Below are 16822 nucleotides of genomic sequence, written 5' to 3'. Positions count from 1 at the left end.
CAAAAAAACAACAACAAAAAAATATATATATGTTTTTTTTTGTTGTTGTTGTTTTTTGTGTGTGTGTGTGTGTGTGTGTATGCATATATAATTTTATTTCAGTTATTTTTTCCTTGAAATGAATTTCAAGATTTTAGTTAAGGATATCTACGATGGACATTTTTTTACTTAAGTTTTTGTTTTTTTTATATACATATATATATTTCTTTATAGTTTTTATTAATTAAGTTTTAGATATTTTAGTAAAATTAGAAATGTTGCCTTGGCAACTAACTAACGAAAAAAAGCTTTTTTTAAATGATTTTATTTTATTTCAGTTAACATTTATTTTATAATATAACATGTTTTATGGTTTTAATTTTAGTTAATGATAACCCTGATGGACATATTTTTTATTAGACTTTTTGTAGGGTTTTTTTTCTCTAAATGTCTTTATAGTTTGTTTAATTTGACTTACTTTAGTACTTCAACAAACAAAAAAAATTGTTACCTTTATTTATATAGCGCTTTATACACTACAGAATGTGTCAAAGCAGCTTTTTGGCCTTTTCACACTGAACACGGAAATTTGTCGCAAATGTTCGGCTATAGATCGCTATGGGGTTATTCAAGCCAAGTGTGATCATTTGCAGTGCGAAATAAAGGATTTTTTTTTTTGTCCTGTGTGTCGATTTTTTCCCCCCGACGCTCAGTGACAAAACAGGCCATGCAATTAAGAGTTGTGCTATGATTACATGGCTGGAGCAGCTGAAGTTGCACAAAAGGGCAAGAGTGGTGGCGCTGTTCCGAAAACCAGTGTAAACAAACACCGTTCTGGGCTATTTCCTCACCGTTCTCATGATCATTGAAACTCCACGAGGTGAGATCTTGCATGGAGTCCCAGACCGAGGGAGATAGTTATTTTGTGTTTCTTCCATTTGCGAATAAACGCACCAACTGTTGTCACCTTCTCACCAAACTGCTTGGCGATGGTCTTGTAGCCCATTCCAGCCTTGTGTAGGTCTACAATCTTGTCCCTAACATCCTTGGACAGCTCTTTGGTCTTGGCCATGGTGGAGAGTTTGGAATCTGATTGATTGATTGATTGCTTCTGTGGACAGGTGTCTTTTATACAGGTAACGAGCTGAGATTAGGAGTACTCTCTTGAAGGGGTCCTATTATGCTCTTTTACAAAGTCTTGATTTTGTTTTGGGGGTGTACTCATGCTCTCATGCTTGGTGGTTTGAAAATCGCATTATTTTTCACAGAATTTACATTATTTCAATACCTTTCTCACCAGCCTGGCACAAACGGCTCGATTAGTTCCGGGTTTGATGAAGGCCCGCCTTCCGAAAAACGAAATGTGTTGTGATTGATTAGCTGTCCCAGTGTGTTGTGATTGGTGAACAGCTTAGACGGCGTTTCAGTACTGCCCCGCTCCTTGCCAAAACAAATTTGTCAATATTGCTATATCAATTCAGACCTCGAGAATATTGAAAAAGAGCATCGCACAGAACCTTTCCACGCACAGATATTGCAAGCCATATTAATGAGGTAACGTTACTGTTGTTGTTGTTTTTTTTGGCTAAATCACATTGACATTCAAAATTTTCTGAAAACAGTCGGTTTCTATCAGAAATATGATGATATAAAAACACCCGCACTGGGTTTCAATTTTGAAACGTGCATTGCTCAATAAAGCGTTCTCCCCACCCGCCAACCATTCGAAATTGTGGACTTTTATTTGTAACTTTGTAGATCTTTTTATGCCCAAACATACACACTACACACTAACTAAAATTCAAAAAGTGAAAAAGCGTAATAGGACCCCTTTAAAGGGAGTGCTCCTAATCTCAGCTTGTTACCTGTATAAAAGACAAGTTTATATACAGTAAAAGTAACACTGAAACAGTGTTGTAGTTAGTGAAAAAGTACTCTACAAGTGATGACTGGGCATTAGTGATGCAACTAGCATCCCATGCTGGTATTCAGCAAACCAGCAACCAGCATCCCATGCTGGGATACAACAAACCAGCAACCACCACCCCATGCTGGGATCCAGCAAACCAGCAAACCAGCAACCAGCATCCCATGCAGGGATCCAGCAAACCAGCAACCACCATCCCATGATGGTCCCAGTAAGCAAAATATACCTTATGCTGGTGACCAGCAATTCTGGATTTTTCAGCAGGGTTCTCCACTGAATGTGAGCTGAAGAGCACTGTCTGTTTTCTTCCACGTTGCGCGAGTGTTATTAGTCAAAGCACATTCACTCAAGATCTATCAATCATGGGATAATATCTCCTCCCATTACGAATGAAAAAAAATTGAAAAAACTTTCTATACATGAAATATGATAGAACATACACGTATGATTATGACTATGTATTTTCTGTATGTGTTTTATGCAACTCATGGTATTTTTAAACAAAGGATATTTATGACAAATGATCGCATTCAATCCATTATAAATCATACAGAGTGCATGTCTGCGGCATCAATCATTTCATGCTAGATGTGAAAGCATCGTTCGTTGACAATTCGCCTCGCTTTTTCGCATTACACTTATGCCTAGTTCACACTGCACGATTTTAGCCCGATTTTTCACTCGCCAACAGGTTTTGATAAATCGCCGACAAATGCCCGAAATCAGAGGCAAATCGGAGCTCGTTCACGCAAGTAACAATCACGCAGTGTGAATTATCAAAGACGCAATCTGAGAGAATCGCCGATGCATCACCGACGCCCGCAAAATATTTGACATGCTAAATATCTGGAGCTGTCGGCGATTCACAATCCTGCTGTGTGCAATGATTGAATGAAAACTACATCGGCGATGACCTTCAGCCAATGAGAGACAAAGATACAGGGCAGAGGGAAGTTCGGTGAGGAGTTATAGACCATATCAGTATTTTAATATGTACAATTATGTATTTATGTATTTAATATGTTACTGCAAAATTATTATTTACCACTCTTTGCAGAACACAATCCCTGTTCCCTGCATCTCCCTCCTGCATAATCTGTTTTTCTTTTTGTAGCTAGAAATCAGTGCACAGACAATTTGCGGGCTATATTTTTTTAATACTTCCAGTCTCGCTCGAGAACAACGGGCTGACGCACGCAGGTTCTCGTGTTATTTCCTTATCACTTCTCGCGTGTGTTTTGTTGTGAAACGTAGTTTGCGGATCAGACAGAGTTGTTGGCGATTCTTCCTATTGTGAAATCGTGCAATGTGAAAGCCCATGTCGCCGATCCATCGTGCAATGTGAACACAGCAGCGACTGAATGCTACCCCAGATAGTCACGCAGTGTGAAAACTCTGACGAGTTTGAAAATCGTGCAGTGTGAACTCGGCATTAGTGTGAAACAGCCTTTAAACAGGAAAATAGTGTGTCGATAATGCAAGAGGACAATGGAAAACACTCAATTTTTCAGTTAAAAGTAAATTTAACTGAAGGTTGGAGGCACAGGAACACAAGGCAGAGAATCCAATTGCAGTAAGATTCATTAAGATAAACAAAGAACTAACACAGGAACAGGAACCAGGAACACAGAACAAGAGCATAAACAGGAAACATTCACCAGGAAACCAGGAACAAAGACTGACCTTGAACCAGGCAAACACAGGGGGAGGAGTCACTGAATCACCATAGAAACACACGAGGGTAACCAATGGAACAAACAAGAGGGACAAGGCAACAGGAACTAAACAGGGGATGAATACAGAAACAAAGAGGAACAGAAAAACTACAAAATAAGAGTCCGTGACTGACACAAATACTGGGGAATACAGACTGGGTGTCGTGACAGAGACCCACCTTTAAGGAGCAGATTCCAGATACTCCAAATAAGTCCAGGAGGGAGGTGGAGTGAAGACAAATCGGGGAAGGATGGCGGGCCAGGCCCATGCACAGGAAGTAGGACTAAAGATTGAGGCGGATCGGGGAGCCAAGGTGGAGCCAGAAGAGCAGGAAGCCAGGGAGGAGCTGAAGACCACCACAGCAGGGCCGATGGAGCAAAGGACCGCCATTACTGGAAGGGCAGTAGAAGGTGGGAGAACCTCTGAGATTGATGGGGCTTGAGAGCAGCAAGGCTGCAGAGCTGTGGATGCCTGGCCGCCTTTACCGACATCACTGGCCAGCCTCAAAAGCCTTTGGACCACCTGGGTGTCTTCAGATGCAACATTCACGATGACCGGGAACATCGGAGTGGCATCCATGATGGCTAAAGACTGTGGCATGACATCCATGATGGCTGGAGTCTCTGGCATGACGGCCATCTTGCAGAGAGGCTCTGGACTGGCAGCTATCTTGTGGATAGGTTCTAAGCTGGCAGCAATGTTGTAATGAGACTCTGGACTGGGAACCACAGAACGGGAAGGTGCTGAAAGCACATGACTAGCGACCATCAGAACTGGACATGGTGGGCCAAGCAACAGGTCAAAACACAGGCAAGCAATCCAAACAAGCAACAAGACAGGAAGGTCAAGCCAAAGGGCAATCCTTTAGACAGGCAAGAAATCCAAGAAACCAAGAGACATAAGACCAGGAAGAATGCTCAGAATTGCAGAGTAACAACTAGCAAGACTTCACAATGTGACAGAGAAAACACAGGGCTTATATAGGCAGAGGTAACGAGCAACAGGTGAAAACAATCAGGCATGATGAGTCCAGGCAATGGGTTATGGGAAAGGGAGTCCAGGATTGAGTGGCAAATTTATGTGATGGAGTGCCCTCTGGTGGCTATCAAGGGCACTCCAGCTGGTGTGCCCAGAGAAGTAGTAGGGACATTGTTAAAATAGTAAAAGCTATTTTAATAAATATCTCCCAAGGGTAACATGTAAAGCGTGAAAAGCAATGGTCCTAGTACTGAGCCTTGTGGTACTCCATACAGCACTTGTGATCAGTATGATATCTCTTCTTTCACTGCTACAAATTGATGACAGTCAGATAAGTATGATTTGAACCATGCCAATGCAATTTCACTAATGCCAACATAATTATCAAGCGTAGTGTTAGTTCTGGCAGGTCACGTTAGTCAAGCTCGCATCAGCTGACTCTCTTATCCCCATTACCTATAGGAATACAACACCTAAGCATTCATATATAATGTTCCTCAGTATTATCAGTAGTTTTCGCGTTGCTCAATAGCTAATTACCCTCCTCCATCCCCAGCTCCTTCTCTTGTCCAGTATTCAGGGCTCCAGGATTCAGCCTTCTGATTCTCCTTTGAATCAGACTAATTCTAAGATGTTATAGCATTTGGACCAATCAGACACACAATTTTTCATTTGATTTAACAAATCAATTAGTTATTAGATTAACAAATAATCACAGACCCCTCACCCAATACACATACTGGGTGCTAGCATGTCTGTGGATGACTCCAGGCCCCCGGTTCCATGGCAACCAATCTGATAACACTAGTTTTATTGCTCAAAGGAATGCAGACAGAGCAATACTCACCTAATTTTCCCTTAGGAAAGTGACTTTATGCCATAAAAATGGGCACTTCTCTAAATAATTCATAGAAAAACCTTTCTTTAAATGAACACACATATCTTCAAGTCATTGTGTATATTATTACTGTTCTTATATATGTTCTTGTGTATTGTATCGTGTTTTTTGCATGCTTATGATAGATCACTAGTTAATATTACCTCACATACCATTTGTATATTATATGTTGATACCTATGCAACATATTAGGTGTTCTAAGAATCTTTAATAGTTTGTATATCAACTTCCAATCCAGTTCATATGTAAATTACCATGTTCAGAGACAAAAAGTCGTAAAACTTTCCCTCTAAAAGTTCAAGACACCATTGGCTCTTTGGCACCCCAGAAGTGTGACCTCTCTATCAGATAAAGCTCTCACATCAGTGACGCCTACCAGTCTGTGGTTCTGTTAGATCTTAAAAGGATGAGAAGGATGTGAGCTCCTCAGCGACCCTTAAGTTTTTGCTGCAGGCCTTGCTGCCTTGACTTTCCATTCAACCAAGGATCCTCGGATCTCAGCAGATCTCTTTATTAGCTCTTTTCCCCTTTCTACCTGGGAAGAAACTCCCAATTACCACCGAGCCAGAATAACATGTTTTGGAGTTCATCACCCTTCAAACCCGGAAGAACTTGAAGAACTCCAACACCACCAAACCTTGAGTGTATGTTTATTCGTTTGTTTGTTTAGATTAGTTATGTGTGTTAGCATTTAGTTATTAAAAGTTGTGTGCACAGATTACATTAGTTTCTGATTCTGCCTTGCAAAGTAATGTCTCTTTACGATTTTGACCCTCGCTACATGCTCTAATGCATTAATAGGAAATGATTTATGAGTTACAGATTTTCTGTGGCCACGGAAATATCCTTTCTTAGAGTTGATAAGAATTAACACTGAATGTTTGCTGGACGAACAGATCAGTTGATGGCAATTTAATTCTGCTACAGTTATTACTATCAGCCGATATAAATAATTGTAATTAATCATAATTAATTGTAATGATTTATATACATTTCCCTTTTGAGCTGATTTGCTACCATGTGTATATAAAATTATTGAACAGTAATGATATCTGCAATACATTTATGTTGGTTCTGTTCTGTTTACCCTGGAGGTTTATCGCTGCTCTCCTTGCTCTCATCCATGCTAGGCTGCATGGATGCGCAGGGAGTTATTGCCCAGAACAGAACCATACTGCCAATCCAAACTGTATGCTAATTGTCAATCATCTTTGATGATAGTGGTCCTGACAGAATTCAAGTCTATTCAAAAGAATGTTGTGGTCGATAGTGTCAAATGCAGCACTAAGATCCAGTAGCACTAATAGAGAGATACAACCACGATCGAATGATAAGAGATGTTGTTGCTCTCCACAGAACCGCCGCCGCAATCGCTTACGGTCTGGACAAGAGGGATGGTGAGAAGAACATCCTGGTGTTTGATCTTGGTGGTGGCACCTTCGGCGTTTCCCTGCTGACCATCGATAAGGCCTTGTTCAAGGTGGTGGCCACTAATGGAGACACTCACCTCGGCGGGCGAAGACTTCGATCAGCGCATCATGGAGCACTTCATCAAGCTCTACATGAAGAAGACCGGCAAGGATGTGCATAACAACAACCGCGCCATGAAGAAGTTGCGTCGTGAGGTGGAGAAGGCCAAGAGAGCGCTGTCTGCCCAGCATCAGGCCCGCATCGAGATCGAGTCCTTCTTCGAGGGTGAAGACTTCTCCGAGACGCTGACCCGCGCCAAGTTTGAGGAGCTCAACATGGTAAGAGAAGCTCCGCATTACCAACTAAACCTTAACAAAACTAAAACTACAGCTTATGAATAATATTAATAAAACTGCAATTTATACTTTTAGTGCCGACGTCACAATTACGTCACAGCATTAGTTGGAGGAAAAAAGTCACAATGTTTACTAACTTAAAAGGGGTCTAGTAATAGTATAAAAGATTTTCATTTATTTGAATAAAACTGAAATTGACAAATATTGGGAGGAACATTTTTTAAAAGATTTTTATAATCTATTTAGTTTTTATTCATTTTTATGCTGTATTCATTTTATTTGCTAATTTACTAAAATTGAAATAAAATAAAATTAATTAAATTGAACAAAATTCAAAAGCAAAAACTAATCTCAAAATTAAAGTGAAAACTGAAAATATAAAAAAAAATAGCATTCAAAATATGAATAAATACTGTAATAGGAAGCTAAAAACATTTTTCATTACTTGAAATAAAATATCATTTAAAAAAAGTCTGTGTCTGTCTGTCTGTCTGTCTAGAGAGTAGGGGTGTCCCCAAATAGTCGACGACTCGATGCTTCGATTCGAGGAGCCTGATTCGACTCCCAATCTCACAGTCGAATATTCGCGGGGTGTTATGATCATGCCATTTTGGCTATATGGGGGTGCTCAGTGTCTGATTTCACATCGAACTACCGGTTTTCTCCCAATAAGTTAGTAGACAGCCTATTATGATAATGCTGTAAATAAGAATCTTAAAAGAAAGAAGCTTTAAATAAATATTAACGTGCCTGAATAAATCCAACTCCCCCTATAGATTTAAGTTTCGCTTTCTGATCCGTCACCGACAGATTTAAATCTTTAACAAGACTCAAACTGACACAGGCACAGTGGAAGACCTGATTTTTTTTTTTTTCGATCAGGTAGGGCACAACAAGTGATTTCAAAACGTTTCAGTCGGTTTATTTATATCGTGTATATTATTTATCTCGTATAAGATTCATTTAGTTGAGTTACGCTACAGTAAAGCGCTTCATTAGTACTATATGGTGATTATCTCTTCAGCGCGCAGTGCGAGCAGAACAACAATGCAGAATATTAATAACTATGACTGGCACTGTCATATACATACCATTATAATGAGAACTCTATTAGAATAAAACGCTGTGATTATTTTTGTGTTTAGTTGTGTTTCTGCATGTTGTTGCGTGAAGAACGCGTCCACAAAAGTTCATTCAGAGCCGCGCAGACGCGTTCATGTGCATTCGGGGCATTTTGTGCAGATAGCCTATAAGTCGTAATATTAACTTTATGTTATATAAATAACGAAGCGTATTCTATGCGAGTTAAATGAGTTAAATCCTTTTGATTAAACCGGCTATCATGCTTCATTCATCTTCAGCGCGCGCAGCTCAAAACAGAAATGCAGAACGTTATAACTCACATAACATTATAATGAGAGCACTATTGTTAAAAACAAAAATGTTGTGAATTCTTAAGGGTTTCGCTGACGTTTAACGTTAACTATCTTTTAATCAAAATATAAAACATTATTCACCCCGTTTGTATCTGCGAGGCATCCGATACACATTTTCCCTGTGTGTTTATGACTGTCGAATGTCTGACTGGACTCTTGGTAATGTATTTTGCCCCGCCGCCAAATATATGATTCGACTATCAGTCGACTATCGGCATGATTCGAAAATTCCGATTCGACTATGAAAATCCTTAGTCAGGGACACCCCTACAAGAGAGTTTGATTTGTTCATTTTTTATGTTAGTATTAATAAAAAAATAATAATAAAAAATAAAAATGACAAAAAAAACAGTAGATTACAAAGATTTCTGAATTAGAAAGAAAACAGAAAATCTAAAAATAAAAAACAAATTCAAAATGTTGATAAATACTATCATAGTTCATAGAAAATACAAAAATAACCGTGATTGTGCCTGTATCTGTTCAATGCATAGAAAACCAGTGGTGGACGAAGTACACAAATCAAGTACTTGAGTAAAAGTACAGATACGCATTATAAAATATTACTCCAGTAAAAGTACTGCTTTTTAAATTTTACTCGAGTGAAAGTACAAAAGTGATACATTTTTTATGTACTTAAGTAAAAAGTACTGATAGATAGATTTATTTTGCAATTTTATATAGACTACTTAATTAAATTTTATATTAGCACATATGCGACTCTGGACCACAAAACCAGTCTTAAGTCGCTGGGGTATATTTGTAGCAATAACCAAAAATACATTGTATGGGTCAAAATTATCGATTTTTCTTTTATGCCAAAAATCATTAGGATATTAAGTAAAGATCATGTTCCATGAAGATATTTTGTAAATTTCTTACTGTAAATGTATCAAAACTTAATTTTTGATTAGTAATATGCATTGCTAAGAACTTCATTTGGACAACGTTAAAGGCGATTTTCTCAATATTTAGATTTTTTTTGCACCCTCAGATTCCAGATTTTCAAATAGTTGTCAAAATATGCCAAATATTGTCCGATCCTAACAAACCATACATCAATAGAAAGCTTATTGTGTATAATGTATGTATAATTCTCAATTTCGAAAAAATTGACACTTAAGACTGGTTTTGTCATCCAGGTCACATATTTTTATAATCCTACTGCTCAAAATACCTGGGATTTTCCCAAAATAACCACTATACGGAGTCAAGATATATATTTTGTAGTTGATATGAACAACGTTGACAAGAGAGATGTTGTAATGTTCACTGTGAAGCTTACATTGTAACGTACCCGAGAGAAAACAGATTTGACCATCTAATTTTCACCAGTAAGAAAAAAAGTGTTTTAAAACTTGTTTTGCAGAACGTCACAGTTATATATAACATATATAACAAGGCCTGAAGTTAGGAAGAACATTTTAAGGAAAATATAATTATATTTTCATAATGATTTTTCTTCTTCTCAAACCTTGTCTGTGGTGTAAAAACCCCAGAGGGCATCACTTCCCACTTTGATAATTACTGTAGTTACCATGTTCTGAACATCACATCGTTTCTTTTTCCCTCAGATGTGATCTATCTAGGTGGTTGAATAAAAATATTTGGACTTTATATCTAAAAATTTCCTCAACTTAGCACCACACCAGCAAGCTTGTTAGCTAGACAGTTGGCATCAGCTAACAATATTTACTTATTTTCAGTATGGTTATGAATAAACATTCATATCCGTCTACACGGCTAGTTGATCTAAACCAGGGATACTCAAATCTGGCCCACGAGATCCACTTTCCTGCAGAGTTTTGCTCTAACCCCAGTCAAACACACCTGAGCATGCTAATCATTGTCTTCAGAACCATTAGAAAATCACAGGTAGGTATGTTTTATCAGGGTTGGAGCTAAACTCTGCAGTGCATTGGCCCTTCAGGGCAAGATTTGAGGAACCCTGATCTAAACAGTATAAAAATGTATACTTTTGATAAACAATATAAAAACAGACGTCACATCAGACGTTTAATGTTTCGTTTTTTGACCTAAAACACAGAGACACTGACAATGATCGGTCTGCATTCAAGCATTTCAGTGGGCTTAAATAGATCACCCTTTACAGCAGATTTAGTTCAGCAACAACTGACAGTTTTGACCTAAATATGATTTTCAGTTACAATAATTAATCCTAAAATTCGACATTAGTAACTTACTTTTCGCAGCATCAGTTGCATGCAGTACCGTTTCTAGGCATAGGCAGGCTAGGCGGTCGCCTAGAGCACCACCAGCTAGAGGGGCGCCAATGAGCACACGTACTGCCGCTAAATTTTACAGGGTTGTGATCAAGAGTGGTACGGACACCCTGAAATATGACTGTCACCCCCACTGGATCCCGCAACATCATTGGGCTAGAGCAGTAGTTCTCAATTCCAGTCCTGGGGACCCCCTGCTCTGCACATTTTGCACATCTCCCTTATTTAACACACCTGACTGAGATCATCAGCTCATTAGTTCAGTTCATGTCTCTCTCCCCTAATAAGCTGATGAGCTCAGTCAGGCATGTTAAATAAGGGAGACATGCAAAATGTGCAGAGCAGGGGGTCCCCAGGACTGGAATTGAGAACCACTGGGCTAGAGGACTGTCATTCTGACGATGCCTGTATGCCATTGGATCAGAGCGCTGTCAATTGCGGCCTCTGATTGTTACATGCAAAGTTTGCATTTGGATTTGGAGCGCTCAGCAATGCCATTAGATCAATGCGTTCTATCAGTGTTTTGGCAAGGTAAGGCTTTTTTTTTTTTTTGCCATGCAAGTTCAAAGGCCAATTTAAAATGCCGGTAGGCTACATAAAAAGTGCACAAAATCAGTATTTTGTTTAGGCAGTATTTGTGGCAGTCGCGAAATGATGTTTCGTCTGAAAGGTGTGCGTTTTTGCGCCAATGCATTGTTAAAGGCTCAGTGTGTCATGTAAATATTCCCATATAAAACCTTCAATACAATTAAGATCAATACATACTTTATTAAACCGCTTTGTCAAATTTAACGCGTCCTGACGGAAGTATCGAAATGCTGAATCAATTCGCTTCCAAAAAAATAAATAAAAAAATAAAAATAATAATAATAATAATAATAATAATACGCTTCCAACAGCGCTTAAAGGGAGTAGCGTCATACATATAGAGGGCAGAGCGTCGCGTTATTTAGGGGAAGTTCCCGCATCAATGAGTAATAAAAGAACAAGTAGCTGCATTTTGATTACTTTTATGTCATTGATCAGGCTTTTATAGGCCTATGTAGTTTGGGGTAACAAAGGGTTTATAGGTTTCACTGAAATAATGCAATAAACTGACACAACAACAAAACAATTTAACAAAAAAAAAAAAAAAGATAAAGTCAAAAAGTAGCTGTTGATAATATCTAAACATGTAGGCTATCCAAATCCAAATGTAATAAAATGAATTTATGTGTGATGACAATTTCTTAGCAACTAGGGATTGTAACAGAGCTATACAGGCATCCAGTGGCTATAATGGTATCACAGATAACAAACTGTGCAAAATGTTTTCTTAACAGTCAATTTACAAATAGGCCTAATGCGTTCAGATTTGAGGAACTCAATGCACTGAATTTCCACAAATTAGTATCGTTATTATGACAAGAAACTGATGTCTGAAAAAGAAATTATATATAACCTATAGCCTATTGGCCTACAAATATAATTTGTAAATGTATCAATGTGGTTATTTAAGATTTGAGTGTTTACATAATATTACATACAAAATAACATAAAACTGATTAATTATCTTGTTTGGGTGTGAGAATTGGATGAGTACCCCCCTAGTGTGTTGAGAACTTTAGTGATAATGGTGGAGAAGGGGTGGTGGAAGGATGCTGATTAGCCGTCAAATGAATGGAGGTATGTCAGCTGTATTTATACCCGTGTGTTGATTAGCTTGATGGCGTACCACTTGTGTCTAATTAGGCTAAGTATCTGACGTGCTCCTCCCGAACTTTGTTAAAAGCCCCTTTCACATAGTAATACCAGTAAATTGCCATAAAATTACCAGAACGACTTTACCGGTCAATTCAAAACTGCGCTGTTCACACAGGCAACAGCATTCTGTCTTTTTTCCGGTAAAGCACCATTCACACATCGGTTTTAAATTACCGGTAAATTCTGTGACATCATAAAACGGAAATGACCTCTAAACGGCTGCGCCTCACGGTGTTGTGTTTGTAAACATGGAGGGGTAAACGCGATCAGTGTTTTTGTTGATGTTTTCATTTGTGTGCCAAATGTTCACGTTCATGCTGCTTCTTTTGGCCCAAAGATATCGCACGACTTCAAACACAGCGCGGAGTAAATGCGTCATCTGCATCAGAATGTTATGATTGGCCCAGAGCCGTTGAATTTTGAATTTCAACGGCTCTGGATTGGCCCGGAGTAGACTTCTTAAGTCACCGCGTTCTGAACTCGTACGTGCTCATACCGGTAATTTTCCTTCTGCGTTCACACACAGCAGAATTCCGGCAATTTACTGGTAATGTTACAACTTCTCATACTGGTAAATTGCCGGAACGAATTTACTGGTATTTTTGAAAAGGTCCTGTTCACACATGATCTCTTTACGGCAATTTACCGGTAATTTTCCGGAAAAGTCTGTATGTGTGAAAGGGCTTAATGAAACATAATTTCACGAGTTCACACTTACATATATTTAGCACGAGTAACGTAATGCATATTCGGCGAGTATGGTAATACGTTGTTGGCGTGCTGTCCTGGGGAAGGGCTCCGAGCTCGGGAATTGCCCGAACCCAGAGTACCCCCCAAAAGCAATTGAGTGTTGGACAGCCGCCAGACTAAGATCCCCCCCCAAATACGCAATAGAGATCTGGCAGTAGCTGGTATCGAGGAGTAGCCTGGATGACAGGCCGGGGCAGCCTACGAGCTCTGAGGGAGCGGCATGCATGGGTAGGCCCCACCGGCCACTGGTGTGAACTGCGTGGTTTGGGGCGACCAGTCAGGGAGGGCTCGAACCGAAGCTCAATGGTGTGCTCATCACGTTGGGACGGGTGAGCCCTGCCCGCCGATAGAGGAGCAGCGTGGTTAAGGCCCTGACCAGGAGGACCCGAGTTGCCTGCAGTGGGATAGATCACAGAGTCGGCATACGAGCCCTACTGGCCGTCAGCCCCTGCTGATCAGAGGACAGAGGGCGGAAACTTGCCGAGAGAACCCATGAAGCCTCCGACTAGAGCACAATACTGCGTCGGACGAGTGGGTCCTATTGGCTTGGCAGATAAAAAGAGTTTGGGACGTCCGACAAGGAGGCTCTCGCGACATCCAACGGGAGATCAATACACGCGAGTCGGATGGTTAAGCCTCGCCGGTGGCGTACTGAAAACTAAGATTGCTTGACCGACCGAGTATGTAGCGTTCGATGGGGGTTTGATATTGTGGCGCGAGCGGACGGAAAAGGTAAGGTTGTCTGGCCGGGAATACGCTCACCGGCGTCCGGTGGGAGATCAGGGCTCACTGTGTCGGACAGGTAAAGACAGAAAGGTAAACTTAGGTGGCCAGGAGGCACTCGCCATCATCTGACTGGAGATGGAAGCTCGCAGCCTGGTTGGGTAAGACTCTCCGGCCGCAGGGTGGAAGAGGTAAGTTGTCTAGCTGGGAGGCTCTGCCAGTGTTCGACAAGATGTGAAGATTCACAGTGTCAGATAGTTGAGCCTCGCCAAGCGTGGACTTGAAAAGGTAAGTTTTTTAAAAATGTCTGGAAGGCTCGTACCAATTTTTTTTTTACACCAATTAGAATCTGGTGGGCTGATTTAATGTGGAACTGGTTCGTTCTGATATAGCTTTGGAAAGCTTCTGAAGACCATCTTCCTAGGGTTTGGATCTGTTGTTTGGTGAGACCTTTTTGGGCTGCTGATGTTGCTGCCCCGATGCGAAAGGAATGGCTGGAGAAATTTTTTGCGGAAATGCCTACCGATAGCAGGACAGATTTAAGATGTTTTTGGAACCAGGAGTGACTGGCGGGTTTTTTGGCCTCGTCTAAGAATAGAGGTTCGAGAGGGGATTTGGCCTGGGAAATCCTGGAGCGGAGGTACTAGAGGGCAGCTTGGTAAGTTTGGATAGGAGAAGAGAGATTGAAGATGTAAACGAAATGACCTTTCTTAACTTGGTCTGTTTACTTTGTTTGATCAGAAAATAAATGGTTTCGCTATCGAGGATTGTTAGGTCTGAGATGGTGGGGTTAATGGCCAGATCGAATTTAGAGGAGATGGTGAGCCCTGAGCATCTCAGAAACCCAGAAGGCTAGATTGAATATGGCGTCCGACGGGAGATCAATACTTATGGCATCGGACGTGTAAGTTTCACCTATAATCAGATGGAAACGCAAGGTTTGCTCGACTGGGAAGCTCTCACGTATCTAACGCGAGTTCACTACCCGCAGTGTCAGATGGGTGAGCCTCACCGTTAGTCGACAGAGAAATGTATTGCTCCACCGGGAGCGCTCTTACAGCATCTGACAGGGAGTTCAATACTCAGACTAATAGTCGTCTAATAGGGTAGATGCTATGAGGATTGCTATTGGATTGTCTTACAATCACGCAAGCAGTGCCTGATAATACGTCCAAAAATCTTGGTGCTGCTTGTGTCCAAAGGTTAAGCGTACAACGAAATGGGATTCCCTGTGCTAGCGTACCCCGAATAAATGCCATAAATCTGGATGGATAGGCATGACTTGGAAGCTGAGGTGATGTCGACTTTGCCAGCCAGGTGCTAAGACCCATGATTTGTCATATGGATTGCATGATCATTGTCCTACTATTGAGAGAGAATTCATCGAGGTGTTTTATGCTTGAAACGGGTAGTTATGTGGTTTCTTACCCCAGAATTCCTAGCAGCCACTCCAATGGGCTAATGTTGAGACAGTGGTCGACGAAAGATCTGATCATGAACCCTCGTTTAATTGCGCCGCCTATAGGGGAAAGCTAAACAGATTAATTCTGTGAAACGGCTGAATGCAGTGAATGGAAAAATGGCAACTTTTGACGTCCATATTCAATAATTTACTATAATTATGATAGTAATAATTACGATAGTTTCTGATGTAAAGAAATGGCCAAATGTTAAAGATTAAGTGGACATTTGAATTGGATGTTTAGCCAAACAAGGATTAGATCGCACGGTGGCATAAAGACCAGTGGTTCATAAACCCATCCCGGGGACCACCAGCCACAGCACAACCCGCATGCCTCCCCCATTCAACACACCCGATCCAACTCATCAGCTCATTAGTAGAGTCTGCAAGACCTGACATGGGTGCGGCCCATGAGAGAGACATACAAAAAGCGCAGCAGCCGGGGCCCACAAGACAGGCCCGAGAACCACCGATATAGACAATTGTCAGGCCATTGGAGCCCTCTTAGGTTTTGATGTAATGAGTATTTACGTGATATTGTATAATAAATTATAAGAAGTTTCAATAGAACCATGTGTTACTTACTTTTGATACTTAATTCAAAATGATTATTATGGCCTACGTGGCCTGCACTGCATCCGTTACCCAATTATTCATTGGTGATGCCTTGGGTGAGGGGTCTATGTCTGCACCTGCCAGGATCGGCGTTTAGATGTTGTAAGCCACTAGCGGTGGCACCAAGGTAACAGCATTTGGTGGGACGAGCAGTGATGTTGCTGTAGAAGAGGATATTGTGACGTTAAATGAAGTAGAGAGCTGTGAGAGAGAGGAGCAGGGGCCGCGATTTGAGGGTCTGTATTGTGAGCGGAGGCAGCCTTGTGGCTAGCTCCTGCTGCTGTAGCTGTAGGCCACAGGAAGGGAGTCCTGAAGAGCTATCGTGTCCTGCTCTGCTAACGGAAGTAACCTCACGCTAGTGTCTGCTACGGGAGCTGGAGGCCACTGTAAAGGAAAAAGAAAGTTATTCGTAGCGGGAGAAAAAGACTGAGATGTGTGGGTCTGTGTTGCAGGCGGAGGCAGCCTCGTGCTTGTTCCTGCTGCTGTAGGTTACCTGGACATTCCAGTGTGTCCCACCAAATGTTACAGTGTTGCCGATTTAGCCATTTATTGCTGGATTAGCCACTCACACTAGCCTAGCCACTTT

General features: G+C 40.8%; 1 pseudogene; it reads left to right on the top strand.

Annotated features, from left to right (window-relative positions):
* The window catches only part of LOC131540573 (endoplasmic reticulum chaperone BiP-like), a 58581-nt pseudogene that overhangs the window by 33740 nt on the left and 8019 nt on the right, over positions 1-16822 (top strand).

This window comes from Onychostoma macrolepis, chromosome 05 (assembly GCF_012432095.1).
Source record: "Onychostoma macrolepis isolate SWU-2019 chromosome 05, ASM1243209v1, whole genome shotgun sequence".
In the NCBI taxonomy this organism is placed as follows: Eukaryota; Metazoa; Chordata; class Actinopteri; order Cypriniformes; family Cyprinidae; genus Onychostoma; species Onychostoma macrolepis.
This window is presented reverse-complemented; position numbering and strand designations above follow the sequence as displayed.